Source organism: Talpa europaea (assembly GCF_964194135.1).
Source record: "Talpa europaea genome assembly, chromosome: 10".
In the NCBI taxonomy this organism is placed as follows: Eukaryota; Metazoa; Chordata; class Mammalia; order Eulipotyphla; family Talpidae; genus Talpa; species Talpa europaea.
Window position 1 is genome coordinate 37851917 of NC_140077.1, and position 17255 is coordinate 37869171.

The window sequence follows — 17255 nt, forward strand, 5'->3', positions numbered from 1 at the left end:
CACTTTTGATTGAGTTGGATAAACAAAGGACAGGGAAGTATTCAGACAGGGGACGAGCAGAGGCTGGAAGCAGGAAGATTTTCTGGGGCTCCTGGGAGAAGAGTCTGAATAGGTGCACCAGGGTACATGGTGAATCACCTTGAGTGTCCAGCTGAGGAACTGGGGTCCATACTGTTTCAGGGGTTGTAAAGTCACTTGCTGATAGGTCACATAATGAGGGAAGAGCGCCTGGTGGAGGCCTTGATCTGTGAAGCAAGTGTCTTCCCATTGGAGGAAGCAGCTGCCTTAGAGGTCTGATTGACTGAGATCTTTTGACCAGTTTGTAACTTTTAAAGGGAAATCGGAAATCTTCATTTTTATAGTCTGCTTTTCTGCCTTTTTTTCCTGCATGTTGTTAATTAAGTAAGAAAATGTAGAATCACTCTATGGGTCAAGAATGGACATATGACCTGTGGGACTCCAGACTTGTCTGTGGGAAGTGTGATCACTGAAGGCTCTTCCAGGCTTGGGTGCCACAGGGCAGAAGGTGGTGGAGAATGATGGGGGGGGGGGGGCTGACTTGGAGAACTGAGTAAGAAGCAGGCAGCCACAGGCTCAGAACCATGTCACAATTAATGGCTAGCAGGGCTCACCTCATCTAAGAACCATAGATCCAGAAAGAAGGAAAGCTGGGAAGATACAGGAGAGGGGGGTTGAAGTGTCTGGTCAAGGATAATGAACAATAAGAATCCAGTTTCTTTTCCTTCCTGTCTTTAAAGATATTTGGATAGTGTTGGCCTGCACTTGTGAGGAGAGCAGGGGGTTTAACCTCTAACCTAAATGGACTTGTTGGAATGATTCAGTTTTTTTCACATGGATGGACTATGAAAGGAGCATTGGACTTGGAGTTGGGAATCAGGGTTATAGAAGTCATTCCTGTTTATTCAGAACCTACTGTGTGTTAGATGTTTCATGCACATACTCACCACATCTCCAACTCTCCTACCTCTCCAAGCTGCCCTGTGAATTATGGAACACTATGGCTCTACTTGTTCAAAGTCAAGATCGCAGATCTGGTCAATGGCAAGGTTGATTTTGGAACCCAGGTCATTTGGGTCCTTTCCTGTGGATCCCAGGACTGCTCTGACTCACAATGTATCCCTACCCGTGCTTCATATATAATTCATTGTGTGACCTTGGATAGGTCACTTCTACCTTCTTAAATAAATACAAAAGAGGTAACTCTATGGGCCTCCCCAGTGGCGCAGCGGTTGAGCGCTGGGTTGCGAAGCTTTCTGCAGCCTCTGCAGCGCCGGTTCGATCCCCGGCCACCAGAGGAGGGTCCCACATGGCGCGTAGACCTCTCTTGCCGCCCGCTGCTCCCCTCAGCAGTGTGCTTCGGTCCTTCTGCCTGCTCTGCTCCCCACTCTGGCTCTGGTGAATTCTCTCACCCTCCCGCGCTTCTGACTGTACCCAGTCAGAATTTTTTTATTTTATATACAATTTATTTATTGTATAAATAAATAAAATAAAATAAAAAAATAAAAAATAAATCTTTAAAAACAAAACAAAACAAAACAAAAGAGGTCACTCTAGGTCTTTTCCTGGTCCAGACTCAATATACCATAGTTCTGTAACTGAGGCATTTATATGTTGAGGTTTTATGATTTTTAAAGGTCTTTGAATGTTTAGTTTCAAACAGAGAGCTAGGAAGCAGAGATGTGCCATCCTCAGATAGGTGGTGGCAACTGTGTTGAGAATGAACTTGGAAGCCCTGCAGGCCCTGCAGGAAAGGATGTGTTCTTATTTCTTAGAAACGGGTTTTTTTTTTTTTTTTTTTTTTTGCTAGGAAATAGGTACACAGATATTTGAAAAAGAGACATTCTAGCATGGCTGTCACCAAGCCCCCAACCTGAAGTTTTAGAATGCAGCTTTGCTATTTTCCTATCTTTCTGCCCTTCTATCCTTTATGAATGTTCAAAAGTCCCCAAGGACCAGCAGCTTCAAAGAGAAATCTCATTGATGCATTGAGTCTATTTTTGGCTGGCTGGAGTTGGTGCACATTCAAAACGGAAGCATTAAGTTTTATGTCCATTTTATCTACATCAGCTCTTATTTCCTCCAAATCCATTAAAGGATAACAGAAACAGAACTGTCTTCAGATGGCATTCAGTTGGTTCATATTTCGGGGGTCATTATGTCATGTCCCACCTTGCTGTAGCTGAGACATTCATTTAACGTTTTCAAGGAGTCACAGAAAAAGGCACAGGGAAACTCCTGATTGCCCTTAAAGATTAGAGGAAGGTTTTTCTCTTAAATATGGAGCTGTTTCTCTGACTCAGCAGGAGAAGGAGGTGGATATGAAAGCAAAAGATGTTCCCTAGCCATGAAGCAAGTATTTTGGCTCACGGACCTTATTGATCAGACTTATGCAATTGGGCTTTCTTGTGTATATGTGTGTGCACATGTTCTCTCTCTTCTGTCTTAGTAACTTCCAGAGAGGCATCTGAAGATAGGCAACAGCCAGTAAATGGGCTTCTGGAATCTTGCTCCAGTTTTCCAGTTCCTTGAGTAAGGGGAAGTTACAGGAGTATACGAAATGAGTTGGCCCAACAGAGAATTAGGTAAATCTGTCAATCAGTATTGTTCCTTGAAAGTTCTCAGTAAGGTCACTCCTGTTCTCTGGTAATTTAATGTGCATCTAAGGTTGGGAATCAGTGAATTGTGACCTTAAATTGAACTGACTTAATGAGCATGGGATCAGAGTTATGGGAACCAGATTCTCATAAACCCTTGCCTGAGTCTAGAATAGTGCTTCATACCTGGTTGCCATTTAGAATCCCCTGGAAAATTTAGAAGACCTCTGTGCTTTGCCACCTTCAGAGATTCTTTACTCAGATTGTCTGCGTGGAGCCCAGGTGGTTTCACGGTGATTTCTACTCTAGAGCAATGCTTCTCAGACTCTTAATTATAGAGACATTATCTGTGGATCTTATTAAAATTCAGATTCTGAAGTCTTAAGTGGAAGACTTACCATGTTCATGAACCGGAAGACATCACTAAGATGTCAGTTCTTCACATATTTCTCTATAAATTTAGCACAATTCCAATAAAAATCTAAGCAGGAATTTTTGTAGATGTGAATAAGCCAATTTCTAAAATTTATGTGTAGAAGCAAAGTCATTAGAGTAGCTAAAATAACTTTTGAAAAAGAAGAATATTTTTAGAGGAATCACACTAACTGGTTTTAAGACATTTTTAAGCTATAGTAATGGCAAAGGAATGGACACGTTGGTCAGTGGAATAGAATAGAGTCCAGAAATAGGCCCACAAAAAATATCAATTTTTTTGGGCAGAGGTACAAAGGCAATTCAATAAAGGACAGTATTTTTTACAAATGGCATTGAAACAACTGAACATAAACCTCAACCTAAAAATGCAAACACATACACAAATTTACTCAATTTGTGGATCATATATATAAATGTAAAACTATGAAATGTTTAGAAGAAAACATAGGAGAAAATATTTATGACATTTGGCTAGACATAACACCAAAAAGATGATCTATAAAAGAAAAATGGATCACAAAGCCAAAAGTTTAAACTTTTGGCTTTGTGAAAAGACACCGATTTGAGAATGAAAGGCAAGCTTCATGCTGGCAGAAAAATTTGAAAATCACATACATCACCAAGAGCTTTTTTTTTAAATAAATTTTATTTTTATATTCCCCATACAATTGCAATCCCCTTATTTTGACCCCAATCCCTCCCCTCCCCACACCCTACCCCCCATAGAGTGTCTCTTGTTCATAGATGTTTGTTGATTTTGATATTTTCTTTCTTATAATTATTCTTTTTCCTGGTCCCTTATTTAAGTTTTCTAGGTTCCTGCTATGAGTGAGACAATCCGGTATTTTTCTTTTTCTTTCTGGCTTATTTCGCTGAGCATGATCCCTTCCAGCGCCATCCATGTTGCTGCAAATTGCATGCATTTATCTTTTTTGAATTCTGAGTAATATTCCAGGTGTATATGTACCACATCTTCTTGATCCAGTCATCTATTTGTGGGCATTTGGGTTGTTTCCAAAGCTTAGCTATTGTAAACAGTGCTGCCATAAACATAGGGGTGCAGGTGCTCTTTGGAATTGATGTTTCTGTGTCCTTTGGGTAAATACCTAGGAGTGGAATTGCTGGATCATATGGCAACTCTATGTTTAGTAGGTCCAGAAATCTCCACACAGCTCTCCTAGTGGTTGGACCAGTTTGCACTCCCACCAACAGTGCAGAAGAGTTCCTTTTTCTCCACATCCTCGCCAACATTTGTTGTTGCTAGTTTTTTTAATATGTGCCATTCTCATTGGTGTAAGATGGTATCTTTGATTTGCAGTTTTGATTTGCATTTCCCTGATTACAAGTGATGTTGAACATTTTTTCATATGCCTGTTGGCCATTTGTATTTCCTCTTCAGAGAAGTTTCTTTTTAGCTCTTCTGTCCATTTTTTGACTGGATTGTTTTCTTTGTTTGTGTTGAGTCTCATCAGCTCTTTGCAGATTTTTGTGATCAGTCCTTTATCATTAGTGTTGGGTGCAAAAATGTTCTTCCAGTCGGTGGTCACCAAGAGCTTTTTAATATTAGGATACAAATAACTCTCAACATTCAGCAGCAGAAAAGCAACACAATTGAAAAATGGGTGAAAGACTTGAACAAGCATTTCATCAAGTGTAAGTTTCTGACAAAAGGAGCAAACTCCAGTGTTTGGGAGAATACTAAGGAAGAGATATTGAATTATTTACTGTATTCATAGTTTGTCAGTATTTTATTCATTTCTCAAAGCTCTTATTTATTGTTCTCTTTGAATACTTTCTACATTTATATGGGATCTGAGGCAGGGATTTTTCTCTCCATCTTGCAGGTAATATCGTAGATATCCTGGGAAGTTAAAGATATAGCGCTTGTTAGTAAAAAGGCAGGGAGAAAGTTGGTTTCTTGCCAGTGGCTAGCAGTCCCCACTATCCCTATGAGAGGTGTGTGAGTAACCCAGACCATCATGGAGCACAAAGCCCAAGAAATAAGTTCTCAGACTCTTTTTTGAGGAGTCTGCCACAAGCTCACACACTGGGCCAAAGGTGGCAGTGTAAAATGCTGGAGTGTGGTAAAGAGCAAGGGAAAGGAAACAAGGACAGGAAGCAAAATATGGCTGTTAAATGTAGACTCTAATATACAATGAAGGGACTGAGGGTGTATCTTTGTCTAGTGGTGAATCTGCAGAAATTCTACTCCAAGTCACCTTCCTTCTACCCCAACCAAAGGGGAGTATACAAACATTCCACTGTTGAATGAGAGGCTCTTTATTTTTTTTTTTTTTTTTTTTATAAATTTTATTGTTATATTCCCCATACAATTGCAGCCCCCCATTCTGACCCCAATCCCTCCCCTCCTGCCCCTGCCCCCCTAAAAGTGTCTCTGGTTCATAGTTTTTTGTTGATTTTGATTTTCACTTTCTTATAGTTATTCATTTTCCTGGTCCCTTATTTAAGTTTTCTAGATTCCTGCTATGAGTGAGACCATCCGGTATTTTTCTTTTACTTTTTGGCTTATTTCGCTGAGCATGATCCCTTCCAGCGCCATCCATGTTGCAGCAAATTGCATGTGTTTATCTTTTTTGAATGCTGAGTAATATTCCATGGTATATATGTACCACATCTTCTTGATCCAGTCATCTATTTTTGGGCATTTGGGTTGTTTCCAAAGCTTAGCTATTGTAAACAATGCTGCTATAAACATAGGGGTGCAGGTGTTCATTGGAATTGATGTTTCTGTGTCCTTTGGGTAAATACCTAGGAGAGGAATTGCTGGATCATATGGAAGCTCTATGTTTAGTAGGTCCAGAAATCTCCACACAGCTTTCCACAGTGGTTGGACCAGTTTGCACTCCCACCAACAGTGCAGAAGAGTTCCTTTTTCTCCACACCCTCGCCAACATTTGTTGTTGCTAGTTTTTTTAATATGTGCCATTCTCACTGGTGTAAGATGGTATCTCATGGTAGTTTTGATTTGCATTTCCCTGATGACAAGTGATGTTGAACATTTTTTCATATGCCTGTTGGCCATTTGCATTTCCTCTTCAGAGAAGTTTCTTTTAAGCTCTTCTGCCCATTTTTTGACTGGATTATTTTCTTTGTTGTTGTTGAGACTCATCAGCTCTTTGCAGATTTTTGTGATCAGTCCTTTATCATTAGTGTTGGGTGCAAAAATGTTCTCCCAGTTGGTGGGGTTTCTCTTTGTTTTTGTTATTGTCTCTTTTGCTGTGCAAAAGCTCTTTAATTTGATATAGTCCCAGCTGTTTATCTTTGCCTTCACTATCACTGCTTTGGGTGATGTGTCTGTAAAGATGTCTTTGATGTGCAAATCACGTAGTGTTTCGCCTATATTTCCTTCTATATATTTTATGGTTTCAGGTCTTATGTCTAGTTCTTTAATCCATTTTGAGTTGATTTTTGTGTATGGTGTGAGGTGGTGGTCAAGCTTGAATGAGAGGCTCTTTAGAGTGAGAACACCCAGGCTTCATTTCTGCTTCTGCTGATAGCTACCTTGCTGAGGGATCTTGAACATGTCTTTGGAAGGTCCCTAGAAAGAGTATCTGGGTTGTTTAAAATTGGGGAGTGGAAGAAGTCCATGAGCTACCACTGCCTGCCTTGGGGTGGCTCTGGTGACTTAGAGGGTGGCAGGGAGAGGACTTTTAGGTATACCACTTTAGGACAGGACAGGGTACACCTATTTCCTGGCTTGGGTGTTGGATGCGAAGTCATGTTGTCTCTTATTTGCTCCAAGTGCCTCTGCCCTCACTCGTATTTCAGGTAAATAACCTTAGTTGATTCTTCTATGCAGATGGTACTTGCACCTCAATTTTCATGGCAATTACTCTTCAACAGTAACTGCCTTGCTGCATACAACCTCAATTAATCCTTGCTTCAAATGCTTTTTCCCTTGTTCCCTTTTTTCCCCTTGAGCAGATTGGATTTTGTGCAGCTCCACTGGAAAAGGAGTCAGCTTTGAAAGCAGGTTCAGATTCTAGCCCAGTTTCTATTTATTTATAGCCCAAGTTATTTCAGCAACTGCTGTCAAGTAAAAACTCTGTTTAATCAGAGGCAGGTAAACATGCCAATTCCATTTCATTGCCTAAGCAACCCTCTCGGCTGTGGTGGAGGAATTGTGGCACACTGGGTCTGATTCTGGCTGTCAGGGACTTGGGGACCAACACAGTTAAGGCTCACTACCCATTTAGGCCTGGTTACCCAGGCTGCTGCCATTTACATTGTTTGGTGGAAAAGGGAAGAAGTTATGAACCGGAGGATTCAATTCTGCTTTGGCCACTTGCTGACTCCATGACTTATAAAAGTTACTTGGCTTCTTGAATCGGGATTTAAAATGGCTGTGTCACCAACTACAAATATAAACCAGCTAATGTAAGTATCTATAACAATGTCCAGTGGACAGTGGTTTCGTAATTCATAGCACATGGAAACTCTTTGAATGAAAGCAATCAAACATTGGGGAGTTGAGTGAATAAATGAACATATGTGTTCAATAAAGATTTGTTGAGAATCTGCTCAGTGTCAGATATTAGGCAAGCTGGTGGAGAAATGAGGTGCTGTCCCTCACTTCCCAGAGCTTACATGGTGGGGGTGGGGGGCGGGGACACGGAACAAGAGATGTATAATCATGTGTATTGATATTGATGCATAAAACCTAGAATACGGAAGGGGGTGGTGGGAACATGTTGCTTTAGAGTTATTAAGGGGAGGTAGTATTTGAACTGAGACCAGAAAAGGGCTTGGGGATTAACTGAAGAAAGAGGAAAAAGAGCCAGTGGCTGGTTCTGAGGCAAGGAAGAGCGGTGAATATTCAAGGGGGGAAAAAGGCCAGGAAGGCCAAAGTGTGGTGAGCAAGTTGGGGCCTGGCTGATAAGGGGCTGGAGAGAAGGGCAGACACATGGGGACTGGCAAGTCTTAGTACTTTGCATCTTACCCTGGGTGACAAGGAAAGTCATAGAAAGGTTTTAAACAAGAATGTAACTTAATTCTATTCATTAGTGCTAGATGAAGTTGAATTGAATAAAAGGTTACCAAGAGCACAAATGCCATTTTTTGTGGGAAGAGCTTGTGCATTCAACCCTTAGGGCTGACATAAGGCAGGGGTGGCTGTTGAGGATTGTTTGCTGTTTCCTGGCTCTGGTCCCTGCTGTGGAGTTGGGGCCAGACTCACAGATGCTATAGCCTCGGGGGTCCAGGGGATTCTGCAGGTCTGAAGCCCTGGACTTTCCCATAACCTGGACCACGATGCCTTTGGCCTAGGAATCCAGAAAATGTCAGCTGAAAATGTGACATGAACTGGAATTTGAACTTGATGATTTGATTTTACTATAGACTGGAAAAGGAATAGGAAGCTATGGTGTCAGCTGGAATGAACTGGGTTGAGGAACCTCTCCATGTATTTTTCAGAAACAGAAATTCTCAAGAACCTGTCAATATTGTGAGTCACTGTGATCACACAGGGATTAGAATTGTGTGCCTCTTAGCCTAGGGATCTTGGTGTTCCTGGGTACTGTCCCCACTGGGAACCCATTCAAATGAAGCCAGCTGTACCTCTCCTTCCACTGACAGGAGAAAGGGGACATATGTTTCCATCCCCCCTTCAGCCTCATCTGTGGAATAGCTTGGCCTGGGGAGCAGCAGGGACTCTTCATAGTATTCCTCCTCTTTACACCTGATATCAAATCTGCTGGTTCCTGACCTTAGCTTCCACCTTCCAAAGCTGTGAAGAATAAACATGTTGTTTAAGCCACCCCATCTATGGTAGTTTTGCTATAGCAGCCCAAACAGACTAAGATGCGGTAGAACTGGATTTGAGTAAAGCTTTCTGGTTCTTTTCCTGCTGCCTCACAGTCTAGCTCAGCTTCCTGTGTGTGTGCAGGTAGGCAGAGGGTCGGCAATACCCCCTGGTGAGCATGTGTCTTGGTACTAAGATGTCTTGGGGGTGTGGTGGGGGGAGTGCACTGAAGGTACACTGGATTTCGGGAGTTTGGGCATTCCTCTGACCCATCAGCAGGCCATCATTTTCTCTGTGAAGCAGGGTCAGAGTGTCCACCTTCCCAGCCTGCCCTCTGGCAGCCAGCTGGGAGCCCGTATAAGATAATGGATGTGCAAGGCCTTGAGGATGTAGAGAGCTCAGGAGGAGAGGTTGAAATGCTAATGGGCAGCCAAGACTGCCAGCAGCCTGCTGAGGGAGACCCTGGGCCTGACTCAGCTACAAGTGGGCTGAATTCCAAGGGAGCAGAGAATTGGACCCTGGTTTGCCTGGGTCAGGTCAGAAAGACCTGACACAGCTGAGCCCGTGTCCCTAGCTTCCACTTTCATGGTCCAAGAAGTGTGTGAGCGTACTGCTCCCTGCTTGGCTGTCTGTGTAGACCCTCTCACCCCCACTTCTTTAGACCCAGCATTAGTCAGGGCCAGCTCTTGGCCCAGGAGATGGGCCACACAACAACCTAGCCATGGGCAGTGGTCACCCTGTCCTGCCTGGCCCAGAATGTGCCTTCCACTGACAGCTGGTGACGTCGCCCACCTAGCCCTTCCAGCTCTCCTCCTACTACTCTCAACGCCTTGCAATTACTCTGCAGGTGCAGTGGGAGGTGGTGGAACAATTAGGTGGAACGCCCTTCCTATTGCCTCTAATCTTTGACTTCTCAGGATCTCGTTAGTTCCAGTGCCCTTTTCTGCCTTCCTGTTCTTTGCTAAAAGCAAATCCAGGGGCCAGCCAGGAGCTGGGGGAAAGATGGGGCCCCCAGAAAGTGGCACAGCAACCTCGCTGGGAGGGAGTGTCATGTAAGGGAGCACATAGTGGGATTCCTCTGGGCTGTTTTCCTTCAAAGCCCATCCTCTCATTTTTGTCTGCCAGAGCAAAGGGCTCTGGATTCAGAGTTGGGAAGCTTGGGGCCTGGTTTGAGGTATGTCTGACCTCAATGATGAGGAAGATGGTGTTTTATGATAGTAATATTAATTATAGTGAAGATAGCTACCAGTTGCCTATTTTGTGCCTTGTTCCATTTAATCCTAACAACATCCTTGCCACACAGTCAAACTAGTTACTTTGTGGATGAGAAAATGAATGCTCAGAGAGGTTGAGTGACTTGCCCAAAGTCAAAAAGCTGGAAGGTTCCTGAGCTGAGGTTTGCACACACATCTTGATCACTCTGGCCCCTGGGCTGCCCTGACATGTGACTTCAGAGAACCCCAGGGCCTCTTACTCCAGATCACTCCAGCTCCCTCACCCCAAGGTGAGGAGGCTCAGGCCCCTGTCTATGTTAGTTTCCTGGCTCCTGAGCTCCCCCTGCCTCCCTCCGTGTGCCTGGAGAGAGTCTGACTCTGAGATCACTCAGCTTGGGAAGAGTCAGCAGTGAGGAAAGTTCTAAGCACCTTGACTCTGTTTCTCTGGATTCCCCAAGAAATGCATCTGGATGCAGATGGGAAGAAGAGAAAAAAGCAAGTAAAAGTGGAAAAGATGGAAGACCTGGGACATGTACAGGATGCCTGTCTTCCCAGGCACAACAAAGGGCAAAATGGAGCATGCCCCTGCTGAGCGTCACCTGGACTCTTTACTCTTTGAGACAATCAGAGACCAAAGCAAGGAGATTCCCCATCCAGAACTGAGCCCCATCTTTACCAACTAGAACCTACCAGCTCTCTGGCCTCCGAGCCCACAAAGGGGGACAGTTCTTGGAAGCTGTCTTCTCTTATCTGCAACGGTGATCTTGCTTCTCCCCCAGACTCGCATCTAAAGCCCATGTACTATCACCTTTTCTAGGAAGCCTTCCCTGACTGACCTAGAATCACAGTTCCAGACTTCATTCTAGAACGTCTATCACATTGAGTCTATCTTTATAGCTTTATAATTTTTTCTTCCTTTTCTTCAATACAAGACCATGAACTCTTTTAAGCCCAGAATGTTCTTTCTTCTGTTCATAGTCAGTTCCAGGAAATTTAAAATACCACTGGCATAAATCAGCATACACAATGCGTTTATTCTCTTGTGTATTTAAATCATTTTCCCTTTCTTTGCACTGATATTATTAATTATTCTTATTATCATCTTGCTTGCTTGTTCATTTAACAAATAGCCATTGAGCACCTCCTCAGTATTGGAAGCTCTTCTAGATGCCAGGGAGGCAGGAGGGATCAAGGTATTATTGGCTCATGCAATTGCAAAGCACAGAATTAGGGCTGACTTAGGGCGAGACTCCATCCATTGACAGGATGTCGTGGCTGCAACTGACATTCCCATGGGACCTCACTTTGTGGGTTGATTGATTATTTGGAGAGACTTTTCCTGAACATGGCTCATATCTTTCTTGAATAAGTGGTTCATCTGGAAATAAATGAGACCACCCAGGCTCATTTGTTTCTGGGTTGGAACCACCTTCTAAGGTTTCATAATAAGAACACACTTTCTTGAGTGGAGACAGGTGTGCTGTCGATTTCTGGATTCCTACGTGCCTGTCTTCTGATTATTCCCAGAGAACTGCACCCCTCCAGTCTTGTTTGGTGAGGCTGTTTTTGTCACCCCCATAGGGCTGTTTTGTTTGTTCGTGGAGTAGGGAGACATCTGTCACCATTGCTGAGCCTTGACAGATGCCACAGTCAAATAAGCAGCACCCCTTTATACACACACAGCAGCAGCCGTGACTCTGTCGTTGCCACCCCACCTCAGATGCCACACTCAATTCCCTGTGCTGTGGCCTGCCCTCTTTTCTACAGGGCACATCTTCCTATACATCTCTGCCAGCCCACACTCCTGCCAGGCAGGTACAGAGCCTGCAGTGTCTGTGTGTGCTTTGACGCTTGGTGGACTTGAGCAAAAGGGGCTGAACCTGTGAAATGCCAAGGAGCAGTCAGTTCACTGCAGAATTGCAGGTTGCAAGCACCTGCTGGGCAGTGAGCTCATCTCAGCCTTTCCAGATTGGAACAGGGATTGGATGGTTGATCGTGAGTACAAGGGAAAGAGCAGGCAGGACACCTCCTCCTCTGGGATATGAATGAGTTTTCCTAAGGGCAGTGGCCTCACTTGGCCTGTTACCTTCTGGAGTGAGAATCTGGGAAATAGTGTGGGCACACACAAAAAAGTAGGGCTTACTTATAGTATTAAGGGGAAACCAAGGATATTCTGTGCATGCTATTGGGGAGAGAAGGCTTGGCTGAGGATGACTTCTAAAGTAAGACTTAGAGGAGGATGGGGTGGTGGGATAAGAAGATGAAGAAGAACTGGACATGAATTTATGGGGAGATATAGGAAGACTTTGGAAATGTACTCTGGTGAGGAGCACATCCTCTTACTATAAAATCATCCTTGTTTTTGATATTTTATCATTCCCTTGCTATGGGTCACAGCAGTAATAATCCTGAAAGGTGTGGGTGGACTTGTTAGAGGAGCCAGGGTTGAGTTTAGGGGTGGCAGGAAATCTCCTACTTGGCAGGTAGAGGGTAGCCTGGGGAAAGATGCTGGAGGGTTCAGACCTGTGAGACCTGTGAGAGAAAAAGGGAAAGGTTAGTTCAGCAGTGTTGGGAGTGGGGGGGGATATAGGGGACTGGGTGGGCAGCCCTAGGCTGCCCTGGTGCGGTGTCCCAGGTGGGAGCATGGAGGAGATAACTGCCCATAGGTATAATCCTACTTTGGTGCTTGGATGTGGGAAAGTGGGGAAGGAGACTGTTGAATATATTTCACCAGGTCTGCTCCAGAGAAGCACAACAAAATACCCCTGCTTGACTTCCCCTTGATTCTCTTCTCTTTGAGACAATCAAGGACCTACTCATGACCACATATGCTTAGCGAAGACCACTAGTTGAAAAAGGCTGATCTAATTCTGAAAGCTTGCTTCCTGCAAGGGCTTCTGATTCAGGTAACCATGTCTAAGCTACACTCATGCAAATCTGGAGTGAGGGAGAAAAGCTTGGAGGGGAAACAGGTTTTGGATCCCTCACCTGGGCTGCAGGGAGTCCAGGGTAGGGGTTTGGGGTGGAGGGTGCCCAGTTCTCAGCTGGTCCTCACTGCTCCTCCTTAACTCCCCCTCTTTTTTTTTGTGGGACCCTCGCTGGCAGCTGGGGAACAAACCGGCGCTGCAGAGGCTGTGGGCAGCCTCGCAGCCAAGTGCTCAACCGCTGTGCCACCAGGAGCTTAACTCCCCCTCTTTGAAAGGGCCCTTTCACTTACATATTTTTCTTATATTGAACTAAATATTTTATTTGGAAAAGTGCATTAGGAACTAAAACAATTACAGCCTGAATCTGATCGTCTGACAAGCTCCTCCTGACTCTAAGCTGATTCTGTGACTCTGAGTTCCAGAGACCTCAGCCCGCTTCACCTCATCTTGCTTTTGATTTATAAGTTGCTTTTTCCTTCTTCAGCTAACATTTAAGTTTCTAGGTTATTCTTTCTGTACTTCCCTGGATTATACATGTGACTATTTCTCCTCATGTTGTGTTAAGTAATGAAGAGATTCTGAATCCAGCAGTAAAACTGAGGACCTTCTTCATTACTGTGGAAGTTTCTGGAATCTATAAAGCATCAATTTATTCTCAGGAAGTGGAAGTTTAAGAAGTCCTAGCTTTTTCCTTAATTTAAATGACTGCATCTCATGGGAAATTTAGTTTTTAAGATAAATCGTATATTCCAATAAGGATGAAAGCTCTGCTAGATAAATAATGAAGATGTTTGCTCAAAAAAAAAAAAAAAAAAAAAAGATCCTTTACTCAGCTAGAGAGGAACCAGGGACTAAAAGAATATACAACATGCTGAATGGAATCAGTAAGACCAGATTTTGAAATCAAGGGTAAACTGACATCTCTGCTTTCCAGTGGGCTCTGTCTAAGCAAAGCCAGGCAGACCCTCTCCTGCCCTCATCCATCTGTCCCAGGTCTAGCACCACCAGAGGAGGCTACCAGAATGATTGTCCCAAGGTCCACGAGTATCAGGGTGCACAGCCAATGTATGCTAACCACCTGGGTGAGTGCCTATGTCCTTGGGATTTTTCATATGCAAGTGAGAGAAATCTGGTTCAAGCTGCTTAAGCAAAAGCAAAGCCAAAAGAAAAGAAAGGCGATTTGATGATTCCTGTAACCGAAAAGCCCCAGGGTAGGTTTAGCTGATGCCAGGTCCTCAGATGACGTCCTTCAATCTCTTGCTCTCACTGGCTCACTCAATTTCTCCTTTTATCTCACTCCTCTGCTTTCATCATGCTGGGTCCTGCAATAGAATCAAATATAGATCAGAATTGAATTCTTAGTCTGAGCTCTCAGTAGAAAGACAACTGCTTTATAAACCAAAGTTCTAGCAAAACCCCCAGAACTGACTCTCATGGGTACATGTTTCTCAGCCAGTTACCCTGGCCAGGAAGATATGTCTGGTGTTCTTGCTGGGAAAGCCTGGTAGTCAGCCAGGACTCCTGGTGCTGGAGCTAGAGGCGGGGCACTTCCTGAAGCACAGGGATTAAGAGTCAGAATAGTTTTGTTGCCAGAAGGGGCAATGGGTACTAGACAGTAAAGACAATAGCTATCCACTGTAATATGGTTTAGCCAGATGGATTTGAGGAACCAGTTCTGGGATGACCTGTGTTTGCCAGCTGATCCTGTTTGATCATTTCTTCCTGTTTGTTTGGTTCTTGCAAAATTATTGGCATGGTTCTCCTGCCATCTTGCTCCTAGACATTGGAAGGGCATGCAGAACCTTATTTATCAACTTGGATCTGATGTACAAGGCAAGGCTGGCTCTGTGCCCACACTTCTTCAACTGCAGAGTTAAGAAATCACCTCCACCCTCGAGGCTTATTATTAATTTTTATCAATCAACTGAGAGCTGAAAGCTATTGGAAATTAAAAAAAAATATTATCTTTGTATCTAATTTGTTCTGCTACAACTATTTAATTAATTGAAAACATTTTTATGCAACACCTGTAACTATCTGTTACTGAGTGCTTAACTGTGTACCAGACAGTTTTTTACTTTATAATCATTAGGTCATGTCTGGACAACAACCCTATTAGATATACGGTGAGCCCTATTTTACGGGAGAGAAAATAGGGGCAGACTTTTATTGGACTTGTTCAAAGGCCATGCAACCTGGAGCACCCAGCATGCTTGTGAACCTGTATAGAAAGGAGGGACGCATAAGACATATTTGCTGCCCTTGAGCAGCATGTAATTTCTGTGTCTATAGCTACATTAAAAAAATGAGTGATGTGCTTCTATGGCAATCAGGAATATTTTTTTTAATCATTTATTTATTTATTTATTTATTTATTTATTTATTTTTTATAGGGGCATGTTTTTTATTTATTTATTTATTATATTTGTTTGTTTGTTTTGTTTATACATGCACTGGGTACAGTCAGAAGCGCGGGAGGGTGAGAGAATTCACCAGAGCCAGAGCGGGGAGCAGAGCAGGCAGAAGGACTGAAGTACACTGCTGAGGGGAGCAGCGGGCGCGACAGGAGAGGTCTGCCACGCCATGTGGGATCCTCCTCCGGTGGCCGGGGAGCAGCCGGGGATCGAACCGGCGCCGCAGAGGCCGCGGGCAGCTTCGCAACCCAGCGCTCAACCGCTGCGCCACCGGGGAGGCCCGGCAATCAGGAATATAACAGAAGAGATTGATTAATTTTGCCAGATTGAAGCCTAGAAGGCAGGGTGGGACAATGGTGCTGGGCCTTGATAAATGAATAGGAGTTTCCTATGGGGGCACAGTGCAGAAGGAATGTGTTCTTTAACTAAGTAATTGCATAAGCTTTGTATAAGATGGAGTTGCCAATTTAAGGGAATATTTGATCACCATTTCATTTTACTGAATGGTCAAAGTGATATACATCTGTATTACTTCTGATGACTTCATTTGCAAAAAACACAAGCCCCAACACAAAGTGACTTAAACAATTAAGGGTATTTATTATTGAATATAATTAAAAAGCACAGAATTAAGGCTGACTAGGGTGAGGCTTGATCTCTTGGCTCAACAATATCACCAAGGGTCTGGTTTCTTCCCACCTCTCTGTCTGAGATGCCTTTACAATGGCATTTTTAATCAAAAGCTAGCTCCCTCTAGGAACTCTGATGGCTAGAAGAGCTCCTGGGGTGATACGCTTCCATTATAATGCCCACCAGGAAGCAAAGTTATTTATTTATTTATTCATTCATTCATTTATTTATTTATTCATTCCAGCCTTCCCAGTCTGAGTTCAAAGATTCACTTATTCAACTAGCTTAGGTCACATGCCCACTATGTGCCAATCATTATTGCCAAGGTATAGAGTATATTGCTGGAATCAGTTTCCCAGGAACCAAATGGAATTTTGGGGAGTGGTAGGAGGAAGTAGACAATGGATACTGAAAATGCATAGAGTAATGTTCACAGCAGCAGTCAAGCTTGTATAGTCTTTCATTTTGGAGCAGTTAAGGTAGTTTCCAATTATGCCATGTAAACTTTGATGCTCAGTCTGTGGCACCTCAAACTCTAGGCTTGACCTTGAGCAATCAAGTTCTTAAACTACCCTTCTTACCTCTTTTGCCTCCGCTAGTTTATCCTCTGGACAGGCTTGCTTTGGCTTTGTCGGAGGACACATGCTCTCTGTTAGTATACAGTGAAATTTGTGGTGTTCTGGGCATAATGGCCTAAGTGCCCAGTTTGAACTTAACAGCAACTAATCTCTTAGATCTTTTACAGAGATGCTTTCTTCAAAGATGGGGTGTGTGTATGTGGGGGGGGGGGATGGACACCTGATGCAGCATTTTCTAAAACACGTCCCAACCTTCCACACTGCCACTCTTCCTTTCCTACAAGTTAGCTAAATTTATTCTCAGTCATGGAATGGCAAAAAGAGTGGACTTCCAATAAGAGGAAGAAATATCCAACCCATAAGTCAGACATAGTAAGTTGTGTGTGGATTATATCTGCAGTAGGTGGCTCTGGGAAAGTCTGGGGAGTTAGAGACAGGCCTGAGATTCAAGTTCTGGTGCCATGGGGGTGGGGGGAAGTGAAGAATGCAGACTGTAGGCAGACAGCCAGAGCCTAAATTCTGCCTCCTTAGTTTACAAGCTGTGCCTGGGTTCATATCCTGGCCTGGATTTCCTAGGCCTGGAATGGGAAATAGTCACCAATTTCTAATCTTTAATTTAAGGGATGTTTTCTTGTCACCTGCCCTTCCATTTTAGTTGGGAGAGTGATGGCAGCCACTGTT

At 43.6% G+C, this 17255-nt stretch overlaps 1 protein-coding gene across 6 annotated transcripts in view; it reads left to right on the forward strand.

Moving 5' to 3' along the window:
- Positions 1-17255, forward strand: part of KCNMA1 (potassium calcium-activated channel subfamily M alpha 1) — a gene marked incomplete at both ends in the record, with an annotated part of 673962 nt that overhangs the window by 229447 nt on the left and 427260 nt on the right. The gene's annotated exons all lie outside the window — the stretch shown is intronic.